At 35.7% G+C, this 17166-nt stretch overlaps 1 long non-coding RNA gene across 1 annotated transcript in view; it reads right to left on the reverse strand.

The window, feature by feature from the left end:
* Positions 1-7942, reverse strand: part of LOC147998012 (uncharacterized) — a 56201-nt gene extending 48259 nt beyond the window's left edge. Inside the window, exons 1-3 of the long non-coding RNA XR_015647313.1 lie at positions 7842-7942; positions 1918-2023; positions 1152-1237 (exon numbers count right to left, since the gene is read on the reverse strand). This is a non-coding gene — a long non-coding RNA (uncharacterized LOC147998012). The remainder of the gene's footprint in view (positions 1-1151; positions 1238-1917; positions 2024-7841) is intronic.
* Between the last annotated feature and the right edge of the window lie 9224 nt (positions 7943-17166).

The following is a 17166-nucleotide window of genomic DNA, read 5'->3' on the forward strand; positions in this document are numbered from 1 at the left end:
TTCACTGAACAGGACTTAAGCAAAATTAGAGAGCTGTTGGCTATCACCAAGCTATTCATGCCACTGCACTGCCTTTGTGGCTATCCTGCCATGTGCTTGGCAAATCTTCCTGTATAAGAATATTGGTTTTCTGATAGGCAGGAGAATGGTAAAGATAAATTTCATTTTAACATATCAAAGGAAATAAAATTTTTTCCTGCTGTAGCACGTTTAATTAATTGAAGCAAAAAAATCTATTTACTTGATGTTATGGAAATATCATTTAACAATATAATCTTAACTCCTTTTAAATGATTAAAAGTCACATGTAGTTGGTAGCTGTCATACTGTATAAAATTAGCATCAGTATTGGGACAATGAAATATTCTCTGTTTTATGCAAATACATAGTAATAATGAACAAAATTATGTAGCAAGGTTCATGCTGAAGGGAACTAATTACATTTATTCAATTTTATAAGATAATTTCATATTAGCTAGGTATCAAGTGCATAATAATTATGATTAAATTATTACCTAAATAATAAAATAAGCACACTAGACTTACCAACTGGACATTGAAAACAAAATATATTAGAATAATCAAAAATATTTTTTAAAACAAAATGATGGAAACATTGTATATATAAAAGCAGCCTGGAGCTATATGTCACCTTAATGTTTTACAGTGTGTTCTAGTGAGGTCCCTGAGCAGATAAAATTTTATGCCATGAAAAACCAAGAACCTAAATTTGATACCTACACATATATGTTTGGAAGATTTCCATATTCACTACATGACTTGAACACATAAAAGCTTACACAGAATATTAATAATGAGACTAATGAGAATAATAAGAAGAAGAAGAAAAAGAAAAACATAACTCTAGGAACATTTTAAAGAAATAATGTTTTGGATTGGCCTTAAAATGGGAATTTCAACACATTTTCTTAGTACATTAACTATTCAAAGAAAAACTAAAAGGCTCTTATTCATTCTATATGAAAGAAAAACACATCTGATCAATTGTGTAAAGAAAGAGAGAACTGCGAACTCTAAAATTAATATAGTCATTGCAGAGGAATGAAACAGACACTAAGCCAAGGTTCTATAAGTAAACATATGGAGGATTTACTGCATAATATTAAAATATTTAATCTAACACATCTTACTAAGATAAAGGAAAGAAAGCTGGAAATTGCCTGAATGTAGTCTCAGCACCTAGAATGAGGCAAGATGTCCCAAGTTCAAAGATACCCTGAAATACATGAGAAAATTATAAATAGGTTTGTTTTTATTATGTAATAAGTGTTGTAGTATTAGCTTAGAGGTTAAGAGCACTTACTACTCTCTAGAGCAAACATGTTCAGTTTCCAACACACATGAAGCCACTTGCAACCAGCTGTAAAAGCTGCTGCAGGGTATCTGACATCTTCTGGTCTCCCCAGGTGCCTGTGTTCATGTGCACAAGTTTATACACAGACATTCACACATAACAGATCATTAAAATAAAAAAAAATCATGAATGTATTTTCTGCACAAATTATGAATAGTAAGCATTCTACATAGGCAAACACAATTGATGCAAAGTAATAAGAATAGAGAAAATTAAGGATTAATTCTTACACAGTTCAGTAAGCATAAAACGCTAAACTTCACGATTGTATTGCAATGTAGATGCTTAAAAGAAACGAGCATTTGAATTTATGACTAAAAGTATTATAAAAATTATTTTATTTATTTACATTCCTGCCATTGCTCCCTCTCCAGGTCCTCTTCCACAGTTCCTCATCCCATTCCACTTCCTCCTCCCCTACTCCAAGAGGATGCTCCCCAGATCCTGCCAGTCATCCCTGGTCCCTGGGTCAGGATTAGGCCAGACCAGGCAGTCCTCTGCTATACATGTGTCAGGGTCTTGGACCAGCTCGTGTATGATACCTGGTTGGTGGCTTAGTGTCTGGGAGATCTCAGGGGTGGGGATGATTCGAGACTGTTGGTCTTCCTATAGAGGCTGCCCTCCCCTTCAGTTTCTTCAGTCCATACCCTAATTCAACAAGTGACAGAAATCAGAGACTGATACCGTTTTTAAAATATGTGCATGATTAATATTGAATGGTATTCTATGGGTTCTATCATATAAAATTGATTACAAAATGTATTTATTATAGTCTTCTGAGATGGCAATTTGGCAGTATTTATACAAGTATTACATTACTTAACAGCCTTGACATCATTCCAACAACGTGTTTTGTAATTTATACAAAATACAATGTAAATAATCAACATTGAGTACAGTGACTGAGTCAGTGTTCATGCTGATTTACAGTAATGAACTTTAGTTAATGAAAATGAAAATAATCTGAATTACATAGGTAGGCTATTATTTAAACAAAAGAGTATACTACCATTTCTTAATTGCCTGATGTTACATGAAGAATTTCCCCATGTACATGTATTCAAGATATATTGTTAAATGAAAAACAAATAACAGAATATTGCATTATGTAGTCATATTTCATAAACAGAAGATTTACATATATCCTTTAATTTTGTCCATGTATAGTAAACCTCCAATAAGGGCAGGGGAGGCAGGTGACAGAACACTGGGAGTTTTAGGTCAATTTTAGCTATGCAATGAGACCCAATTTTTAAAACAAATAGAGCAGACTTGAGAGAATATCTCCCAAACTTTCTTGGTGGTTACATTTAGAAGTTTTAAGAAAGCAAGTTATTCTTTGACAATTCCGTAGATGCACAACACATGTATGGAAGTCCTCTACACTCTCAACCTCATCCTCCCCAAGCAACATACCCTCTTTGGACTAAACCCTGATAGCACTTGCATATCTTTATTATTTGTTTCATAAACCCCTGGATTTAACCTGAGCCATTTCGGTGAACATGGGTGTGAAGCTATACATTTAACCACTAGTAAGACACCAGTGGCTCCATCATTTTTTTTTTCTCCAGCACTGTCCTTAGTTACTTTGAATAGGCAGGGTCAATATTATTTAGGGTCTGTTCAGATAGATTGTGACTTCTTGAGTGTCACAACTGCATGATGTTCAGAAGACAGCAACTCACAGATCTCCTTATCTCTTAATTAGCCCTTGAAAGAATCCAAGCCCTGCACTTCACATTATCTCTAAACCAGAAGTTATCTCCAATGGGTAATCATTTGAAAATGAAAACTTAATTTTCTCCAAGGGAATCTCACTGGGTACAAAAATTAAATTTAAGTTTAGACTGTGTATAAAGCACTAAGGGAACTCAACCTTATCTTTGGAGGTTCCTTGTCTCATAATGGGTCAGGACTTTTTCTTCATGATTTCTTCTTCCTTATGTTATTTGTTTATGTATCTATTAATTGTTACTCTGTATGTTTTGTGTATATATTTTCCTGGTTTTATGTTTCCATGGAATTCCTGAGTGTGTGATTGGAAGTCTGGGTCCCTGTGTCTGTACCTGATTCTTGTACCTTGTACTGGTTCTTTTCTATCTGCTTGTTTTGTTCTACTCCAGTTCATTAACTTGCATTTTATTTTTATCGCTGAGATGACTGTTTGTTTTCTAGTGAGAGTCGGAAGAATGTAGATACAGATGACAGGAGAGGAATAGAAGAAGGAGGGAATAGAGGGAAGGCAAGTCATAACTCAAATATATTGCATGAATAAGTCTAATTTTAAGAAAATAATTTTAAAAACATACTTTCTAGGGCCTGTCTGCGCCATTTTCACAAATTTTAAACCCTTTCCAAGGCACAGAAAATGATTTTTTTACAGCCAATCTGGGACTGCCACTATGGGAGTGAAGCCTCTATAGAGTTGCAATAATGCAGTAGGAGAGTCTTTAAATGCTTCCAGAGACATCAATCCACTGAGGTTCAGTGGGAGTTTCACATGATGGATGTTACAATTTTTTAAATGGAAGATATACATTCAGTTTTCATGAAACTCTTCAAGATCGAATTAAAAGTTGTATGGGATACAATCATGGCATAGGTTTTTTCCTTTGAAATTTTCAAAATTAACCCAAATAATACTAAAATGCCATAAGTAAATCAGAACATATTGTATCCTATGCCCATGTCAACATGACAATTAAGAAATAGAAGTAGATGTGTATCAGTGGATAAAATCTCTTTCTGTAGAGGCACTATAATATTTCTGGGACAATTTCATTTTGTTGGTAGATGGGTTAAATCAAAGTCTGATAATGAAGACCTTGCTGTAAAAGACCATTCTATTACTAAGGGACTCTCAAACCCTGTTGTATAGAATGCTACCATTTCATTCAATCATCTGAAGCAACTTTGGCAATGTCTTTATGACATTAAAATGACTGCAGAGCAGTTAGTGTTCATCAGTATCTCTTCTTCAAGCAGAATACTTCTCATTTCATCTTTGGTGTAACAAAATTCCAAATTCAATTTCATGTAAATTGGATGATGATGTTGATGATGATGTTGATGATGGTGGTGGTGGTGGTGGTGGTGGTGGTGGTGGTGGTGGTGGTGGTGGTGGTGGTGATAGTGGTGGTGGTGAAGATGATGAAGAAGAAGTCAGAAAACGATATTGTGGAACAGTGAACAAAGCCCATACTATTTTCAGTGTTTTCCCTATCTTTAGTGTGTCTATGTTCAACACTGAAACATAATCTATTGTAAGTGCTAGGTTGGTAAGGAAGCTAGGTTTAAGCTCATCAATAGCTCACAAAACACCAGAAGAGAAAGCAAAATTTGTCATGAGAAATATATATATATATATATATATATATATATATATATATATACATATATATATATATATATATTCTCACAAGAAACACTTATCATAACCATAGCAAAGAAACAATATAATTTTGTGAAGCACCTAATTCCCTTTCAGAGTTTAGCTAATTAATATAAAGTGATCATGTACAGAGTACAATCCCTGGCTGTCAAGACCAAAGCCCAAGAATTTTAAATTTTGTTGTCCTAGGATTTTAAAAATGAATGACATAATTGATGGCAATGTGCAACTCTAAAAATCTTACCATATAAGTCACAAAGACACCATAATATATGCTATGTATCAGGTTAGAACCTTTATATTCATATTTATTCAGAGTTTCAAAGAGTAAAATTGTTGAGGTTAGGAACGGGACATTTTTTTGGTTTGCATTTACTTCTATAGTGTGCAGTTTGGTTTTGTGGATCATTACACAGTGTTTCATTTTATTCTATTTGAACAGGTGATATAAATTAACTGTACAGATTAATGAGCCTCAGTTTGATATTTCAATAATGCAGACAGCATGCACTAAACCAGTGTAACTATGTTTTTTCACTGACTTTTCTGCAACTTAACAAAAGTTAGGATACTCTATTCTACTTTTATGGAAAAATGACTTCCATAGGATATAAAAATCCTCAATATATTTACAGAACTTTTTTTCTTATTTTAGAATTTTTATTTATTCTTCACACATGTTTGCAATTTACCTTGATCACACCAATCCTTAACTTTGTTCTACTCTCTCTGGATTCATTCCCTTTCCAGCTACATGTCCTTTATATTTTCCTGTTTTATTTTCTTTATAATCCAATGGTTCACTGAGTACTGCCTGCTGGGATCTTCCCTAATTCATTGTCTTAATTGTGTACATGATTGTTTTCCAAATCCATTTTCTGTAATAATTTTGGCTACAAAAGTGGCCTAGCTATAGAATCAGTATAACAGTGTAAATATTGTGGACCTACTTCAAATGATAAACACCCAAATCCTTATTTTATCCCAAAATTACCAGACATCAGTAAATCAGAGGAGAACATGGACTATAGAATTTTGTTCTCTAGTCCCATTTGAATTCAATTCTGCACTATCTACCTTACTGTGTTCCCATGGTCAGACTTGAGTATTGTGTATATTTTACCATGATTTATTCTTCAGGAAGAATAAGATACAGGAGTAAAAACAGGGAAAGGAATGGCTTGAGGTCCATTTAAACCTCAACTCAATATGTTCATTAGTACAGGAGAGAGTTTATTTGGCATTGTCCTTTGTGTATTCTACATTCTTGACTTAGTTGCACAGAATCTATGTGAAAATTCTACCTATCCCCGTAGCATTAGGAGCCACACAAAGGAGAATATATATATATATATATATATATATATATATATATATATATATATATATATATATATATTTGGTGATATATATATATATATATCACCAAAACTAGATAAGATTGATGAATCTAATAAGTGCATTCTGCCAGAAACCAGATATAGATATTTTCTGAGAGACAGAGCTAGAACATATTATATACAAGAAATGTTTTTATGTAAAAATCTAAAATAAAAAATAAAATTTTCTTCTACCCTGCTAACTCTGGAACCTAAGTGTCGGCAATTCTCTGCTAGATACCTTGGCAGAAACACAATCCCTCTCCTGCTGCGCAGTGTTTCATGACATTACACACTTTCCTATACTCAAACCCTCACATAAAAAACATACAACACAATAATCTTTGATCCAGTTGATTAGATATAATAGCCCACTTAAACATACAAAGCCAGGTACCATACATCCCTTAAGAACATTAACAACGACCTGTAAATACACAGAGCAGAATCTTAAATTCACATACCATGGCTTCTCAATCTGTCATCTTCCTTTCTCTCTTTTTTCCTCTAGTCTCCTCCTCTTCCTTCAAACTTCTCTTCCGCACATACTTCCTTCTCTTCCCATGATAACTTTCCTTCTGTCCTGTTCCTGCCACTCACATATACTTTACAAATTCAATGGGGTCGTGGTTCTGGTGAAGTAACCTGAATTCTGAGTACAGGACTATGCAGCTGACCTTGGGGCCGGGGAATTAGCTTCTACCACAGATAACTTCAGGGCAAACCACAACATGAACCCTAGTGTCAAACCAGTGAACTGAAAATGAACTACTTGTTTGCAGATTTTGAGAAAGGATTAGAAGAGATGAAGGTGCTTTCAACCCCATAAGAACAACAATGCCAATGAAACAGAGCTTTCTGGTAGTTGACCAATATTCAAAGAATATACATGAACAGACCTATGTCTCCAATGCATATGTTGTAGAGGATGGCCTTGTTGGGTTACAATGGAAGGAGAATCCTTGGTACTGCCTACGTTTGACTCCCAGTTCAAGTGAATGTCCAGGGGCAGTAAGAGAGGTTATAATGAAAAGAGTAAGGGGACTGGTAAGGGATATTATAGTCAGGAAACTGGGAAAGGAAATAATATTTTAAATGTAAATTTAGAAATTTCCAATTAAAAAAGCAATACAATTTGTTAAAAATTTTTAAAAAATGAAAGAAATAAAAGAAAAGAAATCTTCCAGTTAATCACAACTATTGACTCAGAATTTTAAAGGGTCACTGTCAGGGAATGGTATTCAGAGTAATACTAGTGGAAAGACTGATATGATGTAGTCTCATCAAGAAGCACTTGTCCCTCCCAGATATCAATGCCAGACACAAACTACATCATTAGAATTCAATGCATGGAGGAGTTTTCTCTGTACTGAGGACACAATACTTGCCTTATCTTTCTTCCTTAGGACCTTTTCCTTCTTGGTAAAATGGTAAAAGCTATGAGCTCTCAGGAAAAATTATAGTGCCCTTGCCAACACGTGGATTTTGGGATAAAGAAATGAATTATATAAACTATCTGACTACCAAGAAAAATAACAAGCATGGAAGTTGAGATGCTTCTGAGAGGCCCCCAGCTCCTGATTCCATATGTGGAATTCTCAGATCAGGGCTATCTCTTCAATGGATCAACTCAACCCCTACCCAAGACTCAAGGGGATTTCCCATTGACCACGTATTTCTTCCCTTATCATACCAAGACAGAAGGCCAGCTTCATATTCCCCATGTCTGATCACTTCATCCTCTGTGTTCTCCCTCTCAAATGGCTGTATACAATGCATTAAAGGACAATTAGTGAACCCTAGAGGTCCTGAAGGGATATCTGAGAGGCCGTTGCAGTCAGGACACTTGTGACATCACAGAAGAAGCTAAGGCTTTCCAGGATACAAGAGTTATTTCAGGGAGGCCTAATGAAGTCACTGAAAACTGCCATGGTCTACCTGCTAAACAGCTTTCCTTACATTGACCAAATTTGAGGGTGACACTTTCAGGAGAGTCTCCTGTTTAAGGGTGGAAACCTTTACACACTACATCTCTCCAAAGGTAGAGATTTCTCTTTGTTTCATTAGGGGTTACTTGCTCTGAATGGACAAAGTTAGGGGCTGAGCATGGCTAGAAAAGATTTAGCAACATAGAGTTGAGGAGATTCTTCTAGAAAATATTTTTCCCCAGGTTCATTCCTGTGACATACAGTTCAATATCCCAGGTTTTCTCTATATCCCAAAGGACAATATTTTGCCTACAGACCTTAATTGAATGAATATTGTATTTCACTTTCTCATTGTACATTCCACGATGAGACTTTATTAATATTCCTGTATGTGCACTCAAAAATTCTGTTTCCAATTCCATTTTCAGCAAAGCAAATGACATAATGACTATAGAATTCAGTTCTCTAGTCCTATTTGATAGCAGTACTACACTATCTACTTTCCTGTGTTCCTATTGCTAGAATTAGGGTTGGATGTTTTACCGTGATTCTCTCTGAAGGCCAAACATACGATACTGGAGGATGGGCAGAAAGAAGGATGGCTTGAGGACCAGTGAAACCTCTACTTCAATAGGTTCATAAGAACTTGAGGGAGTCTATTTGGCACTGTCATTTCTGAAGTCTACATTCTTGACCTAGTTGCTCAGAATCCATGTTACAATTCCACCTAACCACATACGTTTAGGATCCACCAAAAGTATATATATATATATATATATATATAAGTCAGCCACCAAAACTAGATGAGATTGATGTAGCTAAAAAGTGCCTTCTGCCAGCAACCGTATATATATATATATATATATATATATATATATATATATATATATATATATATGTATAATTTCCTGAGAGACACAGATAGATCATACCAACTACAGAAATTAATGCTAGTGGGAAATCAGTGAACTGAAACAGACCTCTTGTTGGCAGATTTTGAGAAAGGAATTCAAGAGGTGAAGGAGCTTTCAATCCCATAAGAACAAAAATGTCAATGACCCAGAGCTTTCTGGTACTAGACCAATATTCAATGAATGTACATGGACAGAGCTATTGCTCTAACTGCATGTGGCAGTGGACCTTGTTCATCACGAATGGAAGCAGAAGCTATTGGTCCTCTCTAGGTTTGTCTCCCAGTTCAAGGGAATGTGAAGGCACAGTCAGTGGTGTTAGAGAAGAAGGGGAAGGGTACGGGTAGGAATCTTATGGGCAGGAAAATGGGAAACGAAATAACATTGAATGTAAATATAGAAAAATCAAGTTAAAAAAGCAATACAAATTGCTAAAACATTAAAAAAAACAAAGGAATAAAGGAAGAGAAAACTGACAGTTAATCATACCTAGTGACACAGAGAAGTAAAGTGGTAGTCAGTGGAAATATTAGTGGAAAGACTGAGATGATGAAATCTCAACTAATAGCACTGCTGCTTCCCAGACTGCACTATAGATATCCAAAACATGGAGGAGTTTACTCTGAGGTAGGACACAATACCTGTCTCTCCCTTTTTCCTTAGGACATTTTTCTTCTTATCAAAAAGAGTAAAGGCTATGAGCTCTCAGAAAAACAACTGTGCCCTTACCAACATTTGACTTTTAGAATAAAGAAATTAATGATATAAACTCTCAGATTTCGGAAACATAAAAACAGGGAAGTCCAGATGCTTCTGAGAGGCTCCCATATCCTGATTCCCATAGGTTGGAGGCTCAGATCTAGGCTATCTCTTTAGCATTCCCACTAAATCCCTACCAGGTACTCACTGAGCTATACCGAGGACCATGTATTCCTTCCTTTTTTATACCAAGACAGATGGCCAGCCTCCTTCATTCCCCACATATCTGATCTTTTCATCCTCTTTGTTCTCCCTCCCAAATGGCTGTTTATTATGAATTAGAAGTCAATTAGTAAAACCTAGAGGTACTGAAGGAATATATGAGAGGCAGTTGCTGTCACGACATCAAATGTGACATCACAGAACATAGGTATCTCCAGGTACAAGATATTTTTCAGACAGGGCCTAATGATGATGTCTCTGAGAACTGCCATGGCCTACCTGCTGAACAGCTTTCCTTTCCTTGTCCAGATTTGAGAGTGCCTTTTCCAGGTATCTCTCCTGTGACTCAGGGGAAACCTTTATGTACTCCATCACTCTAAACGTAGTGACTTTTTCCTTCATTAATGGTTTCATGCTCTGAATGGAGAAAGTTAATCAGGCACTTGGCATGGGTAGAAAAGGTCTAGGAACATGGAGTGGAGGAGTTTATTCTGGATAACAATTCTACACTCAGGTCTGTTCCTGTGACATACACTTCAATTTCCTAGGTTTTCTTTGTTTCCCAAAGGCCAGTATTTTCCCTACAGACCTTTAATTGACTGAATATTGTATTTCATTTTCATATTTTACTTTCCTTATAGGAGAATATATATATATATATATATATATATATATATATATATATATACATATATATATGTCATTCCTGAATGTGTACTCAAAAATTATGTTTTACAATTCCATTTTTTGCAATTAATAAGCAATAAAGCATGCCAATCTATAGAGTGAATATAACAGTGTAAATTTTTTGTACCTACTTGAAATAATGAAGTCCAAAATCCTTATTTTATCCAAAAATAGGAGATAGCAGTAAAGCAAAGGACATCATGGACTATAGAATGTGGATGTCTAGTCCAATTAGATATCAGTTCTATAATATCTACCTTCCTGTTCCCAGGGACAGACTTAAGGGTTTTGGAGGTTTTACCATGATTCTTTATTCAGGCCAAGCACAAGACTCAGGAGGATGGGCAGGAAGAGGAATGGCTTGATGTCCAGAGAAACCTCAACTTCAATAGGTTCAAAATAACAAGAGGGAGTCTGATTGGCATTGGCCTTTGCTGATTCTACATTTTTGAACTAGTTGCACAGAATCTATCCTAAAGTTCCAACCTACCACATAGTTGTAGGAGCCACGAAATTATATATATATATATATATATATATATATATATATATATATATATATGTACATACATATATATGTACATATATATGTGTGTGTGTGTTAATGTGTGAGTATGTATATATGTATATGTATATATATAAATATAAATATATATATTATAGATAGATAGAGATAGATAGAGATAGAAAGAGATAGGTAGATAGATAGATAGATAGATAGATAGATAGATAGATAGATAGATAGATCTGCCACAAACTACATAAGATTGGTGACGCTAAGAAGTGCATGCTGCCAGGAAACCGATATAGATCTTTACTGAGAGACACAGATAGAGCATGCCAATTATAGAAATGAAGGTTATTGGCAAACCAGTGGAATGTAAACGAATCTCTTGTTAGTAAATTTGGAGAAAGGATTACCAGGACTGAATGGGCTTTCAATCCCATAAGAACAACGATACCAATGACCCATAGCTTTCTGGTACTAAAACAATACTCAAAGACTGTACATGGACAGAACTATGGCTGCAGGTGCATATGTAGCCTTGTTGGACATCAATGGGAGGAGAAGCTCTTAGGCCTACCAAAGCTGGACCCCCAACGTAGGGGAATGTCAGGGGGTGATGGGAAAGGGAGTGGTTGGTGAGGGGGCACACCTTTATAGAAGAACTGGTGGGGGAAGGGATAGGACGCTTACGACTGGAAAACTTGGAAAGTGAATAATATTGGAAACATAAACAAAAATATCCAATTTTTCTAAAAGGAAAAATAAAAGTTTAACAAGCTGAACAGCCAAAGTGCAGAATCTCAATCCCACTTGAGAGAGAGAAGAAATGAACTACAGGAGGGAAGTGTGAGGGACCTGGGTGAGAAAGGAGACAGTAGGGAAAGAGGGACAGAGTTATTGGTGGGGAGTAGGACTGAAACCCTGAGTGTCAGCAGAATGAATGAAAAGAGGCAACTTCAGGAGCTAAAATGTTGGCTGTGGGTGGTGGCTCTAGAATATTCCAGAGACCTGAGAGGTAAGAGACTATCCGGACTCAGTGAAATGTCCGGGAGTGGGTAGAGGGAATTGTAGAGACTACCTCCATGAGGAAGAGAGAGCATCAAGTGAGGGATAAGGTTGCCATGCATAAATCAATACTCTGACACATATGTGTTCCTGTCTGAAAGACCTTCAGGGCAAAACCAGAGAAGAGCCTGAGTAAAAGGAATTCCAGTGACCAGCCATATCTGGGAACCAGATTAAATAAAGGCCCCCAAGCCCTGACACTATTACTCATGCTTTGTCATGTTCACAAAAGGGACCTGTTATGACTGCCTTCTGAAAGACCCAACAAGCAGCTGAAAGAATCAGATGCAGATAATTACACTCAGCTAATGTACAGAAGCTGCTAAGCACTGTGGTCGAACTGGGGAAAAGCTGGAGGAAGCTGAGGAGGAGAGCAACCCTGCAGGAGGACCAGCAGTGTTAACTAAGCTGGACCCCAGTTTTTTTTTCAGACACTGAGTCATCAATGAGGCATCATGCACCAGCTAATATGAGGCCTCTAAGCCTGGAGTGCTGGTTCTGGTCACAACACAAGATGCACTTAATATTCAAAAGACTTGAGTTCCCAGAGAGTGGAGAGGGCTGGGAGATTGGGGGCAGTGTGGGAGTCAGCATCATTCAGATGGGCATGTGGAGTGTAGGTATGGGATGTAGAACAGTCAGAGTATGGGCTGGGAGAGGGATGAGATCTGGAATGTAAATTTCTATTAAATAAAATTTTAAAAAAGAAGATGTAAACTAAAATAAACTTTCTTTCCCAACTTTCTGTTTTCCATTTTGGTCACGGTATTTCATAACAGCAATAGAAACTCTGGCTAAGACATGGTATTTTGGACAAAAGTGGGCAAATGCTAATTAGAGAAGGATGACATCTCTGTGGAGTCAAGTTGCATGATCTGATTCAAACGTCCTTATTCAGAGGTAGCAACTAACAGGGAATTTCTAAGACTAAGTTTACTATCATGACACAGTGAACCCTTTTTAATCCAACAATTATGGGATCCGTGATATCTTGAAACAATTCAAAAGACTGGGAATATTAAAAGGGAAGAATCTTGTTGAAATATTCATGGAAGAAATGAAATTCATATCTATTAGATTACCACAAAGAGGTTGAGACTTCTGATTGCTGCCTGCTACCCAACACAATCCATATTCTCTTTTATTCCTTCCAAAGTAATAATAGATTAATTAATAAGACTCTATATCTAGAGTGAAAGTTTGTATTTAATGTGAACTTTACTCCAAAGATATTACTGTTTGTATGGGAGTATTTTGCTTACTACATTTATTATAAAAAGAATTTGTGTAAGAATTTCAATTGGAATTGCTTGGAAAAGTTTCTATAGCTTGCAGGTATGGTTTACCTTTAATGAGTTTACTGTAGCAGGGAATTCCATTTGTTTATATCATTGTTTCTTCTACATCTACTGATGGAAATGACAATAGTTAGATTAATTCTCTAACACTTGGATATAATTTCACTTACCAAAGGAAATCATTATTGAATAACTTCAGCAATTATCTTTCTCACTACTGATGGACTTTCTTCATGTACACTGGTATTGGCTTTTGGAAAAAGAAAGCAAAATTCATTTTTGAATGTCTCAAGTTAGCAAAAGCATTTTAGAAAAAAGTCATTCTACCCTAATTAAAGGAGATATGTATCTAATGGTAACTAAGTTTTAAAATAATTTAAAAGGATAACATTTGTGTTATTTTTTAACTGTCATACAAGAAATAAAATTCAGTTTGGTCAGTACTAATGTAAGGGAATAATTCTGTGACATAGAAATATTGCATAAAGAATAGCCATCCCATTAAATTACTCTTGTTAATTTTGATTTTGCATTACCTTGCAATTCAGAATAAGTATCTTATATTTTCTTGCATTTTACCAATTGGGTATTCTCATTTTCTCAAATAACATGCTTCTACATATTTATCTCAAAATATTTACAAACAAATTTGCAAAAATATATGTACTACAGAGTTTCCTTTATGCATGTACTTAATATCAAAATATATCATCTAAACTTTTCCTATTGTAATTCCATTCACCATGACGAATCAGATTTATTCTGGTTCTACATGTTTGACAAATACACCTGCACACAAATTGTTGTTGCTATCACAGAGAAGACAAATATTTGGCAACATAAAATGTTCCAATAAAAATCAATCGATTAGAATTAAAGCAGTATGTCAGGTAGAAAATTAAAGCATGCTAGCTGGAAAACAGTTCTGACCAAACAAAACTTCACACGTGTGAGCTTTAAATTTTAAATATACTATGTTGTATGGCAATATGAACCCAGTCTAAAATGATCATCCTTATGTCCTTTTAGAAGATCTAAAATATTTATAGTATTCTTTTGAATGTATACGGGCATTTTATATTTTATAGTGAGTGTTTTTTCAGAGGAACTTGTCTCTTTACATTCTTATTTGCTTTATGATTAGATAATGGAGAGCCAGTATTCCATCCCAGACAATAAGACTTTAGATGCTGTATTCCACCACTATACCAAAGCACTTTTAAAAATTTCTTAAATGAATTCATCTCCTAAAATTATTCTAATTGTGAAAGTCATATACACAGACAGAACTGCTTCATGTAAGTAATTAAAACCGTATGATTTCATTCAATCAATTAATAATTTTATATTTTCACAGTTTAAAAAGATGTTTGTATGTGACTGAAAATACATGGAAGATACTTGTATCCCAACACTGAATCAATACTCTCTATTCCTGTCTTATCCCATAAAAATCTTTCTGAGAGTGGTTTAAGCTATGTTGGAAGATATGCCAATGATTCCTGAACCAATAAACCCAATACCAGCTGTCTATTTTTCTTTCCAATGACTGTGTGTTCATATAAAAAATGGAAATATTATTTCAATAACTTTTTAAAAAAAACATGAATCACTATAATCTGCTGACCCTTACCTTTTGTACATAACAAAGATTCTTGAATCTTCTAACTTAAACCACCATCTAGAAGCTCTTTCATTCCTTTGAGGATAGCCTCCTCTTCCTTTCTCCCCCACTGTCTTCATTTTTAATTGGATATTTTAAGTATTAATAAATCAAATGTTATACACTTTCCTGGTTCCCCTCTCTCCCATCCACCCTTCCATGTTTCTGTGAGTTTGCTACAAATACTGCCTGCCCACTCACACTTCAACACTCTGGCATTCCCTACACTAGAGAAACTAGACTTCACAGGACAAAGGCTTTTCATCCTATTGATTCTGGACAATGCCTTCATCTTCTATATATGAGACATGGATGCCTCCATGTGTACTCTTTGATTGGTATTTAGTCCCTAACTTCCGTCTTCATTCACTGGACAACAGCTTATTATGATTCACTGCTGTCAGTGCTGTCCTTGCAGCAGGAAATCAATGGTCAGTGAGCCTGGACCTCAGGAAGCTGAAGATTCACACAAATGCATGAACACATGTAACCAGAGCTTGGTTCCCACTGAAAAAAAAAGCATGCAAATATTTTCCACATATTGTGCAATGAACACTTGCCATGGGTTTCAATGCTGTTTCACAATAGTATTGCCAATATTACTTCGTGGCCAGCTCCATGAGTGAGTGTTCATCATTTATTTTACATTATTTATTTAGTGTTGAATATTGAGGGCCTCAGACAAAGTTCTTCTAGCAGATCTTTATACACACTCATGATTCTTTATTTGCTTTTTGTTTTCTTTGGTTTGGTTTGGTATTAAAATATATACAGCACAAAACATAGCACTTTACCATTTTTGGTATAGTGCTCAGCATCTCTGGTGTGTGTATGTCACTCCCTCAATGACCCAGATCTCTTTGAATTCATAGAGCTGAGAAGCCATGCATTTTAAACATAGTAAACATATTCCTTCTCTCTCCTTCCAGACCCCAAACCTCCTGCTTCTTACCACTGTTGATAAAAACTTTATATACACTGATATATGCAGGACCAGAAAATACCTGTCCTTTGATATTAACTTGGCATCCTGAGGGTCCCTTCATTCAGCATACCTCACATGCCTGAGTAATATTACAGCCCAAGAAGAGCCCACAGCTGATAGCTCTTCAAACTAAAATTATATTTTTTCCAAATAAAAATATTAGCTGATGACTCTTAAAAGCTTTAACCTCCCTTGTAGCCCACCAGGCACCAGAGGTAAAAGAAAGGATGTGGGGCAATGGGCAGTGGGGGTGCTGGCCCTGTTTAGAAAGGTTCATCGGAGGAAATCCCAGAATTTCAGTTCTCAAGTTGGAATAGGCAGCTTGTTCCATTAGCAAACATTTCATGAATACACTAGTAGTTCAGGTCTGTAGAGTTGTCATAACAAACTGGGAAGAGCAGCAGTGGCACAACATAGTAGAACAGCCAAGGCTTCTGTCAGTAGCCTAGACAGATAGAAGTTCTATGCTGTGCTTCTCTCAGGGAATTGAAGATTAGTAGTGACTCAAGATGCACAAACATTGTTGCTTTTGCTTTATTTGTTTGTCATAGTCTATATAGCCAGATTTCTCTTTGAAAAATATAAGATGTTTGAAAGGTTTCCTGCTGCTATAAACATATTATTGTAGCTGATTAGTCCTGTACATCATTTTCTCCTCAGAGGGATAGCGACTATTCCAATCATTTACAACTATTGCAGCTAATGTTGAAATGGGAATTCCAGTATGTGCTCAGAGGAGAAAAATCAAGACAGAGTAGATCCTTTTAATATGTTTCCAGTATAAAAAGTTTAAAAACAACCTGTGAGCTGTAATGGTACTGCAAACTCTTAAAAGCACCTCATTTGCAGTTACTTATTCTTACTTTTGTATGAAAGAAAGTACAGTTAGTTAAAAAAAGGTGAATGTGTATTTCTGATGGTTCCTTTGGTCAAGATGATAATTATCAAAACTATGATTTCAAGCAAGTTTATAAAATAATGTTTGTAGGACATGAAGCTCCTCCGTTTATTTTCCTATTATGTGTAGCTAAAGGCACATGCCATCTAGTTGT

The sequence above is a fragment of the Rattus norvegicus genome, chromosome Y (genome assembly GCF_021556685.1).
Source record: "Rattus norvegicus strain SHRSP/BbbUtx chromosome Y, alternate assembly SHRSP_T2T, whole genome shotgun sequence".
Classification (NCBI taxonomy): Eukaryota; Metazoa; Chordata; class Mammalia; order Rodentia; family Muridae; genus Rattus; species Rattus norvegicus.